The following is an 11314-nucleotide window of genomic DNA, read 5'->3' as shown; positions in this document are numbered from 1 at the left end:
AGCCGTCCTATGAATATATAGACTAACACACAGATTCAGCGGGACCATGGACTAACTTTTTTTATATGGAGCGACTTGAACATGACCTATAAACCCTGGCTTACCTTTTAAAAGGCTACTGTCCATGTTTGCCATATATTAAGTGCAATTAGTTTTTTCAGACGTGTCATAATTTTCATCAGCGACGTTACTGACATTTCAAATATGTCTTTTGTTTTCATCCATACTTTTCAGAAAGGTGACAAAACCCCCACCTGTGCTATACCATTTATTTAAAAGCTCAATATTTTCGTCCGTTGTTGTTAGATGTGACTGATGACAATGGGCTATATTTAAAAGGAAAAACACGTAAAGAAAAGCTGCTTATTATATTTTTTTCCAAAGAAAAAGAGTTTTCTTTTGATATTTGTCAGGGAGGTTTGTTTGCTTTGTTGCTCTTAATCTAATTATCCATACTGTCACAATGCCCAGAGGCGTTTCGAAAGCAAAATGATTTTAGAAGATAGGTCGTTATAAGTACATCTTGTGTGGGAATTCATATGTTTACTTAAAATAAGCAAGGAAAGATGAAAAAAAAAATGGAAAAAGGCTCTTTTTATTTGTATGGAACAGTGTGCCCTGGACGTGTGTCATTTCCCACTAAAATGCAAATCAGTTTAGGGACAAAATCAACCCAACAAAAATTACCAACTACCGCCGGCAAAATTTTTAATTTATTAAGATTATTTATTATAGGTTCTATATGTATTTTTCAAGAGATCTCTCTTACCTGCTCATCAGGGTCCCCCCCCTTGAAATATATTAAAAAAGTGTCTTTTATAAGATATATAATTATTATTGATAATATATTTTATATTTCCCCTGTTAAAAAACCTGAATAATTTCCATTTTTCCAGAGTTTTCTTTTTTCTTCAGCAGGTCTTTTACTGTGTGGGGTGGGTTCCCCCCCCGTCAGTGTCACAATGATCCTTATATGCCTCCTTCAGAAAGTCCTTTCTTATATCAATAATTAATTTGATTATTTTTCATTTGAACATTATATCAATTATATATCAATAATTAATTTGATTATTTTTCATTTGAGATATATCGTTATAGTGTTTTTAATAAAAGAATGAATATTATTATTCCAAGAACAGGGTTGTGCAAGTAAAAGTATCCAAAAAGTTACATGTTAAAAGAATTTATGTAACGAAAAAAAAAACTCCTATTTTCAAAATAAATTGCGGTTTCGTTTCTTTTGAACTTTTCTTTTATTCTATAAAATAGTCCTGTGAAAATGTTTCCCCCTTCCCATCCCCTTCCTCACCCCCTCCCCACCTCCCTCCCTAGCCACAAAATATTAAGGCAGCAACAAAGTTTTCCAAACAGATAATACTAAGACGCATTTTTACTAATTGAGCACCCAGTATTACTTACTAATAAACTGATCAACTCAATCCGCATATTAGAAAGATTTCTGAAGGGGGGAAACATATGATACTTAAGACTAAGGTAATGACTGCTGCAAATTCAGCTCTGGAGTCAACAAGAATAAATTACTTAAAAATATATAATTTTAACAATATAATAATATTTACAATATTTTTACAGTATTTACTGTTTTCACTGTATTTTTTGATCCAAATAAAAGTGAGCGTAAGACTTATGAACTGGTAGTGACCATGTTTGCTCATGATTTACTCATCCTCATGTCATTCCAAATCCAAACTTTCTTCTTCACTTTTTGAATGAAAGTGAATGGCGGCCACAAAGTCTCGTGGCCTCTGTCCACTTTCAATCAATGGGGAAAGAGCAACCTTGGACTTTGGTCTAAATATAGCTTTTTGGCTTTCCACACAGGAAATGGATGAACTGTCTTTCTTGAGCTTATTGTGAATCCCCTAAAAAGCACTATTTTAGGAAGAGGGTACTGTAAAAACTAAAAACAGTCAAACAGAAAGGATAACATTAACGTCTCACCTAATCCTTTCAAAGTACCCGTAACATTTCCCATCTGCTTCAGCCCTCTAGTCTTCGGACTGTGGCCAACTTCAATGCCATAATCTGAAGTAGATTAAAATTTGCAGGCCACAGTTGCTTGTTTGTGTCCCTCTCTTTTAGTTAAACCCCCAGCATCCCCTCTGTTTTCTGCTATGCAATATTTACAGCTCCAAAACTTTGCTTATTGAATATTGATGCAAATATCATTCACTCTGTTTTAGAGTGTAGCATAATTTGTAGGACAATAACTGGGAGAATCACATAAAGTCTGCATATTCATTTGCCAATTTCAAGCATACCTGTTCTGGTACCTGTCGCAAACACAGCGGCAATGAGCATTCTGGGAGTTATTTTTTCTTGTGTTTTATCTCTTTGATACATTTATAGAGCAAAACAGTGTAATGTAATTTGAATATTGAGCAACTGTGTACAGTGTAAAATGTATTACAGGGGCAATTCAATTGAGTGATGAAGTCTTTGACTTTCAAGAAGCAAAATCGGTTTTATTTTAATATTAATAATTAAAATAATTAATAATTAAATTTAAATTTAATAATTTTTTTTTTTTTTTTTTTTCTAATGACTAGTTTAAACAGCAGTTTGCGCCTATTATGTATCAAGCTTTATTGTTTAATAGCCATATTAAGAAATTATATTATAAAAATTAATGTAATAACGTAAAAGCAAAAAGGGGATTAAAAATAAGGAAAAATTGGGTGCAAACTAAATAGACTCTTAAATATTAATATACATTTCAGATCTCTTATTGCTGGTGGACCTTAAACATATTACTTTTTAAGCAACATGAACTGTAGAAATGTGGACTATATATTATATTTTTTAAAATTAGAATGATGTTCAAAGTTTGTGGACATTTTATGTTTAGTAACCATTTTAAGACGATATCGCATTATAAATGTTTCTTTTAACGAAATACCCAGCAATTATACCCTTACATAATGCGCCTGCGACTCAATCATAATAAACGGAACTTATCAGAAACATCACATTCGGCGTGTTTCGATCTTAAATCTCACTAGAAAAAAAAACATATAAGCTAATAACAAGAATTTCAAGCATTGTGGGAAATGATCCATGCAGGATCACGTTCACACCACAACAAGAAAGAAGAATCTTCGGGACGGGACGAGAGGGTCCTCTCTCTGCAGAACACCAGATCCAGTGTGCCGTCTCCAACCCGGACCACCCAACACACACATCCCCACACCCTAAACCTACCAATCTACCACACCGCTAGATGAGGCTTCCAGCCACGCCCACTGGATGTGTCCTGCAGTGAGGGGGTAATGGACAAGGACAGCTTCTGTACTTCCACGGATGCAACATTCTAAAATGGCAAACGAACGACGGAGGTGAGCAGTGATTGGCTGAAAAAGCAAATTTTGATTTTTTTGTTCAAACTACTTGGCGTTACGCGTCCTTATATTGTCTTCCTTCCGACAAACCACCCCCTTCACTCAATGTCTTGTACCGCAGGCCCCGCCCCCACCATTTCATCTGTGTATGGTTGTGGCCGTAGTAAGCATGTCGCAGTGCAGACGACGAGTTTAAGAACGGACTGGAATTCAAAGTTTCTGACGGTTAAGTCCTTTGTTATTGTTACGAACTAACAGTACGAATGTGCACCCCACCCAACCTCGTTTTAATTGTACGTCCTGGCATCCTCGGAGTCGTGTAACATGTTGAATGTGTGGTGTTAGCTGGTTTACAGCTCGGTTTATTTACATCCACAAAACGGGGCTTTGCGGCGCTTTGGATGTGGAGCGTGGGAATAATCAACACCATGGTCGCGTCGCTAACGGGGCTAGACTGTTTACTGTTAATGGGACGCGCGTTTTGGCGCTCGCCGCACTGTTGTGTGTAACGTTTAGAACCGGACGAGACAGTAGCGTTCACCCCCTATTTTAACTGAAATATCAGCCATGTGTGGGTTTAGAAGCAACTTCGCGAACATTTTGATTGAAGAGAGGAACGCACGTAAAATGTTAATTTTTCGACAGTATCGTTAAACCCTTTCCCTTTTGTTTTCCATAGATTACAAAAGTTCTTGCGACCGGAACTAATAAAACAATAAACCACACACCCCGTGTGTGTGTCAAGTTAAGACTGTATAATTGATTTAATACTAAATGTAGGGAGTCCTTCGTGGACGAATGAGTGTCCTCGTTGTCCGGTTTGAAGGGGTTTTCAATTCCAGCGTTCACAGGGCGTTTTGCCTTCGACGCGTCAAGCGCGCAGGCGGTGCGTTCTGTTATGTGCGTGTATTACAGATCGTCCGAAAGAACAGAGGGCGAGGCGTTTTGAAAGTATTATCATCCTTAATGATTTTGTATTTTACAAAGATGCGTTTAGGCTTTTCCTGGTAGTAACTTAACCGTTCTCGAGAACAGAGGCGACACCCATGTAATTGGCCACAACTTTTCGATTTTACACGCCGCTTCTGCTGTGACAGGCCTCCCCCTCTGCCTAAAATCCCGTAAGGATTTCGTGATCATCAATCTGAAACGATTGTAAATAATCAAAGAATCAAATCAGATTTGAAAAATATAAAAAAAGAGAGAAAAAAAAAGGATTATGACACTCGGACAGTCAGATTAAATTTATTTTCAATATTGGTTCCCCATTATTGTACAAAATTACTTTTATTATAATTTCTATCTAAAATTTTCCAAAATAAAAATATTGGAAGTAAAACACATGCTCCTTTATTCCTTTCCCACCCCGCCTCCAAACTCCATGATCAGCTGTTGTTAAAGGTGGACTGCAGCGAAGGGCTTTTTGTCAAACATCAAAAGTAGTTCATTGCAGCGACTGGCGCAACATGATCCCAACAGCGAACGTTTTCCAGACGCAAGACGCTTGTGATTCTGGGCTTTTTTCTTTCTGCGAAACTTTTATACTTCTACAACATTAATAACACCGTGTGAAAAGTTGTCCAAGAGATGAACTCCCTGGACCGCCCCCTTCCGATCCCCCGCGCAAAAACCGTTGAAGGAGATCTGTGTTGTAATGGGGACCCCCCACGGGGGGCTCTACATTCATGTCTTAGAGCCCGACCCAGATGTTCGGCTTCCATAATCCAAGATTTACCGCAAGCAACGAAGGCTGTTGTATTTGCAAAACCACCAAGTCGTCCAGCTCTCGTTTCACGAACAGCAGCAGATACGAGGAAAACTTCAGGACTCTGCTTTCGGGTGAGTGTTCTGTTTTCCCGAATTCCGCTTGTAATCCAAATATTCCATAAGGGAATGTCTGGTGGAATTTCTATCCTCAAATTTGGAACCAGTCCTAATGAATCAACTGAGAATCCTCTTAGAAGCAAATATATCATACCGAATAATCCCCTTGAGATTTGGTAAAAAAAAAAAAAAAAAAGGTAATAAACTCAAATAAATATTTGATTACACATTTTATAGTCCGTAATCCGACAGTAATCAGTTCTGTCCTGGCTAAATCATTTTCTGTTTTCCATCTTGTGATATGTTGGGTAGTCTATCAGTAGGATCGGGTTGGAGACATCTGCAATGCTTGTGTGCTGCTGGTAAAAAACGCTGGAAGAAATTTACCAACACATGGATCAAAGAAAACTGGAACCAATGTAAGAGACCCGTTATGTTGTTTTTAATTGGAATCATCCATTGTCCTTACAGCCATCGTGAGAATACTATATATTTTATTTATCGTTTCCCCCCACAAGGTGGTGGGATGCGAGGGCAGGGACCTGGCTTCAAGCTGACCAAACCCAGGAAAGTCAAAATAGGATGGAAAGAAGAAAAGGCAACTGAAAACTTCAACAAATTTAAAAGACAAAGTGAGTTGCAGTTTTCTTAAACAGCTTTTTTTATAGCACTGCAATGTGCACTTTAATGTTAGGTGTTTTTTTTTTTTTAATTTATTTTTTTCATTTTCTTTAAATATGTCTCAAATTTTTTTTTTCTTCTTTTTAAAGGTTTTAATTATTTTAGTACTTTGTATTAAACTAAACGAAAAACTGAGAATTGCAAGTGAATATAAACAAAAAAATGTATACACATACGTTTTCACATTTTTTTTTTTATATGTTTATTATATTTTATTTAATTTGTAGCTCGTTTTATTGTTTACTCTAGTATAAAGTGCTAGACTAATAGTATAAAAACTTTATAGACATTAAAAAAAACATATACCGACTGTAACAATGCTATGTTAAAACCCTGTTATCAGTTAATGGTAAGTTTCATAATACTCAGTGAAAAACTGAAAGCTAATGAGACATTCCATGTAATTAAATAATGTTAAATTTACAGTTTTTGGAAAAAAACATCACAAAAAAAACTTTTACAGCTTTGCAAGATAGCAATGTTTGTCTGGCATGTCTTTACAGATTCGATGCCCACAGCACCACATCCAGTATGTCTCCCTCTCAAGTCCCCAGCCACAGTAATCAGTCTGACGACGGCTCGGACATCGAGTAGACCAAGCAGAGGCGTCCAAACCCAGCGGGATTCTCCTTTCTCGACCTGTCCTACTGGAAGAGGTATTCCTTTCGTTTTTCTATATGCTAAATTAAGAGTTATCAGCCTAACAACTAGCAGGTAAATAATAACACTGTACTAATATGCCTCAGGCAAAAGGGTGTGCTGTGGGATCGCTACAGGGGCGTTCGGGGAAGGTGATCATTGATCCTCGTCTCTTCAAGCCCTGCGGTACAAGAAGCGCCCAGCTCTGGCATCCTCCCCAGACTCTCCGATCTCACAGACACAACCTTCCCCTCTTCCGGAGGACATGAAGGAGGCATGGTGATCCAACTAAAACACACCTCCCAACTGTCTCGTTTGAGGCCCCATAGCTTGTGTCTCCAGTGGTAGACACACTGATATCTTCCCCTTTGTTTAGATGACTGTTTATGAGTTGAGTTTTTTCCCCCATTGCTTTTGTATTTTTTTATGACTCTTTTGTAAATGTAAGTTTTGTACCTTTTTTATATAACAGAAAAGGGAGAAAATTTGGGCATTAGGACATATTTATAGGTCTGAGTTAGGGAAATTAAATGTAATCCATTTTTTATTATTACTGTAATTTTTTTTTTGGGAGTTACCAGTGTTTTGTAAATATAATCTTATTTTCCATACAAGTGCACAAAAAGACTTGTCTATTTGGCATTTAGTTTGACGGGTTACAGAATGAATAATGTAAAGTGCTTTGTATTTCTTATCTAACATTATGCCGAGGCATTAATGAGATGCGTATACTTTTACGGCAAATACAATATTTTATCTCAGAGCCTATTGCAGTCTTCTGCTCTGATTCATTCAGTTATATCACACACATGCATGCTTTTCTGACAAGGATTCTTGGGCACAATATTCACAATTGTGAATTCACCTCAGCTTGTTCTAAATATGGACGTGTGCTTGTAATAATCTCTTTTTCCTTTCTGGTTTGGTGAGCATAAAAGATGTTGCCAATATTAAAAAAACGGTTACGGGGTTTGTAACATCTTTTTAAAACCAAGATGCAAAAAATACATTATCTCAGAGTATTTAAAAACGGTTATCATTTACACAATGGCATATGAGGGCATGCATAATGTATTTGGTAGCCTAATCAGTTTTATGGCTGTTTGTGGTTGTATTTTATTTTATTGTTGTTGTTGTTGTAGTATGAGAGGTGTTATAATACTGAAAGTAAGAGATCTTACTGAATGATGATTTGTCTGACCAGGCTTTCCGCACCACTGTGTTGTTTTACCCACGTTTTTTCCATGTTTCAATATTGTACACTAAAGGTAAATCGAAGATGTTTGTACAGTCTTTCAAGCCTTGATGTATTGACTGCAGCCTTTTTGTATGTTTTTTTTTTTTTTTTTTTTTTTTTCTTTGCTGTTTGGATTATTGAAATATACAGAATTGCCGTTTTTTGAGGGAAACAAATCGGTTTAAGGCTCTGAATTTTAAGCAATATATTGAAATTAGATGTGGACAGAATTGCTCTTTTCTTGAGGGGTTTTTAAAAAAATCGGTTGTAGACTTCACGCTCTGAATTTTAGCAAATCTTATGGAGTTTGCCATTGGGCATTCTCATCAGGTGCCTTCAAGCTGACATTTCAGTTGTCTTTTTAACTTTCTATTTTATTTCAAAATCTGTCTTATTTGAATACAGAATGTTTTTGTTTTTATACTTCACCAGGATAATTTTTTACTTTGCGGTCACAGTGGTATTTTCACTGTTGACTAAATCAAGCTCTTAAAGATTAAAAGTTCATGAGAGCAAATATTTTTTTAAGATGTTGAACCAAATTTCAGGGAAAAATGTTTTTTGATCTATTAATGTGGCACATTCCTCAGCAATGTGCCTTAAATTAATAACGGAGATAATTAGCTGAATCGAACGGTCATTTCATTAAGTTAATTTGTCATTTTAAACATTATGTATTTTTTATTAATAAATCAAACAAAATAATGTCTGTAACAATTAACCATAAAAACAATAAGATACAAATGAAGTTTTAATAAAAAATAAAAAGTAAGAAAATAAAATAAACAGAAAACACTTTAAATGTTTTTATACTTTTAAAAAAATTAAAACAATAAACAGAATATTACCATTGATTAATATTTTGTTTATCTCAATTTAAAAATAACCTTGAAATTAATCTCACATTAAAATGGTATTTTCATTGACAAAACAAAAATTTTGTTAAGTGTAAATATTGTATTTCAAAAATAAAAAATTAATTTATAAAAAATAAAAAAATAAATAAACAATGTGAAAAAAAAAAAAAAAATGTTTTTAGTACAGGGTACATTTAAAAAAAAAAATTTTTATTTTTAAAAAAAAACAAATTAAATTTATAAAAAAATATAAAAAAATAAATAAATTAAAAGTAAATATTTGGCTGGGTGAGTGTTTTTTATACAACAATGGTAAAAATAGATAGATTTATTCATTATAAGGGACATTACCTATTATGAATTGTGTTTTCTGAACCCTAGGTGGTGCCAAAAATTGCCATCTCTGAATGCACATATAATACTTTAACTAGACAGATGCTTTCATTAACAGTAAAGAACCCTAAATATGATGAAAAAAAAAAAACATTTTTAAAAATTAAAGCGTATTTGTTTTATTGCAATAAAAACCCATTTACTGGATATGTGTAATAAAAAAGCACAAAATACAGTGTTTCCTAAACAAATGTATTTAACTTTTTTCATTGCCACTAAATATGATCTCAAATATATTTAAAGTCACAGGGTTTTTTTCCCCATCCCAACTGTTACGAAACAATATGTGGATTTATTTGATAGCATTTTTCCACAATGTCTTTTTAACATAAACTCACCATTAGGAGGTTGCTAATCAGAGCAAATGAAAAGATATAAAAATCACAAACAAACCTATTCTCGGGAAATATAATTACAAAGGGATAGTTCACCGCATTTAGCAATAAATATCCCCCAAATAATACTATATGCAGATTTCCTTTAGGCGCCCCCCCTTGCGGTCCCTCCTGGGTTTCTGCAGACCCCAAAATGAGTAAACATAATAATAAAAAGAACTAGAAATGATGTTTTGATGTAGAATGGAGGGGCCCAACCTGGCAAACTCCACGGTGTGTGATGTGACGCGAACAGCTGTTGGTTATCGTTGTATTCAACATATTTCATTACTGTTTAAGCTAACCTGAATGGTGCCTTGTGATGAGGCTATGTTCTACTTTCCGTGCTTGACATGTGAGCGTCAAAAACCACACGAAAATAAAGACACCTACAAGGATTAAATGGACAAGTATTAATGTCAGATAAGCCATTTCTTTTCAAATCAGGCCGCTTCTGGCTTCAAATTTGGCCAATTGTAGGGCCAAAAACCCAAATCAAATAAATAAACAACTGGCACTTCATGCACAAAGGTTTAATATAGTCAATAATAATAATAATAATAATATAACAAACTAAAATAAATAATAAATAAAATAAAAATAATGGTCAAAATTATTTTGTCGTAAATAAACATCATCAAAAAAATGAAAAAATGATATGGGGTTTCAAATCAGCATATAACTTTTGGTTACCACAGCAGGGCCCTAATTTTCATACATGTCTTTCTGCTAGAGTAACACCAGGACAAACATCATGTTAATAAGGCATTTTGGGGAAACACAACAAGCCATAGGGGAAACGAATTATAAGAATCCCCCCCAATATTCCTAGAAATATTAGATATTCTTATGAAATTTTGCCAAGTTATTACTCCCATTATAACCAACTTCTTTTTTTTCATTTATTGAACCACAAGAAAACATTTAATATGCAAATTAGATGCAATGTATCAGAATGGAAATACCAATTTGTGTTTACACACATATTGCGATACAGTATAAATATCAAATCATTCTGTTATATCTTTCATAACATATGTGAGAGTCATCTTGGTACAAAGGTTGGTTATAACTACCCTGAAAACCTAAAAACTGAAAAAAAGAAACAAAATATTAAAATGTTGTTTTTGTTTATACCATTACATTTCATGACTAATTATTATACTTTATTTTGAATCAACTTAGTCCTGGCGTAGGCCACTCTACAAAGGACATAGAATAAAATAATGAATTAAATATATTTCTTCAAAAAATGTTTTTTTCCCCTCTTCCTTTGTTTCTTTATTGCTCCAAACTAATGTAATAATAATAAATACAATAAATAATAAAAACACAAAAAACATTTTATAATAATGGTTCTCAGGACGGACGTCTCTCTAGCGTAGAGTCATCCAATATAATGTCGTTTAGTGATGCGCAAACGAACATAACAGACTTATAATCGTGGTTTAAACCAACGAGAAAAAAGGAGAATCTGCCCACCGAGCCTGGCAGACGAATACGGAGCCCCGCACCATGACCATGCAAGCCACCCCTTCGCACAAAATTTAAACATTTTCGTGCGCGACGCTTTATAACTAAATCGTTTTTGGTTCCCTCGATGTATTAAAACATGCACACGATTTACTCTTTCGTTCCCTCGATTTGCCTAATTCATTCCCTCGCTTTGTGCTAAATTGTGGCACAATTTACAATTGCGTTGCCTCCATTTATAAATCGTTGTACGCGATTTAGCCCCTCGCGGCCCACTCCACTCCTTAGTAAATTCGGAGCGCAACAATTTATCCTCTCGAGGGCCACGGCCCCCTAGTTAATCGTGCACAATATTTAGCCTACTATTTTGTTCCTAGCCTGCTCGTGTGCCGCCGGGCTCCGTGTCCGTAGCTAGCCCGCACGTGTTCGAAACCCGACAAAAGCGTGTCGGCAAATCAGATAGGTGGGCACCCTTTG

The 11314-nt window shown here is 35.2% G+C and overlaps 1 pseudogene; it reads left to right on the top strand.

The window, feature by feature from the left end:
- The first annotated feature begins 5065 nt into the window (after window positions 1–5065).
- Window positions 5066–6797, top strand: LOC122145481 (annotated as a pseudogene).
- The last annotated feature ends 4517 nt before the right edge of the window (window positions 6798–11314 follow it).

The sequence above is a fragment of the Cyprinus carpio genome, chromosome A7 (assembly GCF_018340385.1).
Source record: "Cyprinus carpio isolate SPL01 chromosome A7, ASM1834038v1, whole genome shotgun sequence".
NCBI classification, from domain to species: domain Eukaryota; kingdom Metazoa; phylum Chordata; class Actinopteri; order Cypriniformes; family Cyprinidae; genus Cyprinus; species Cyprinus carpio.
This window is presented reverse-complemented; position numbering and strand designations above follow the sequence as displayed.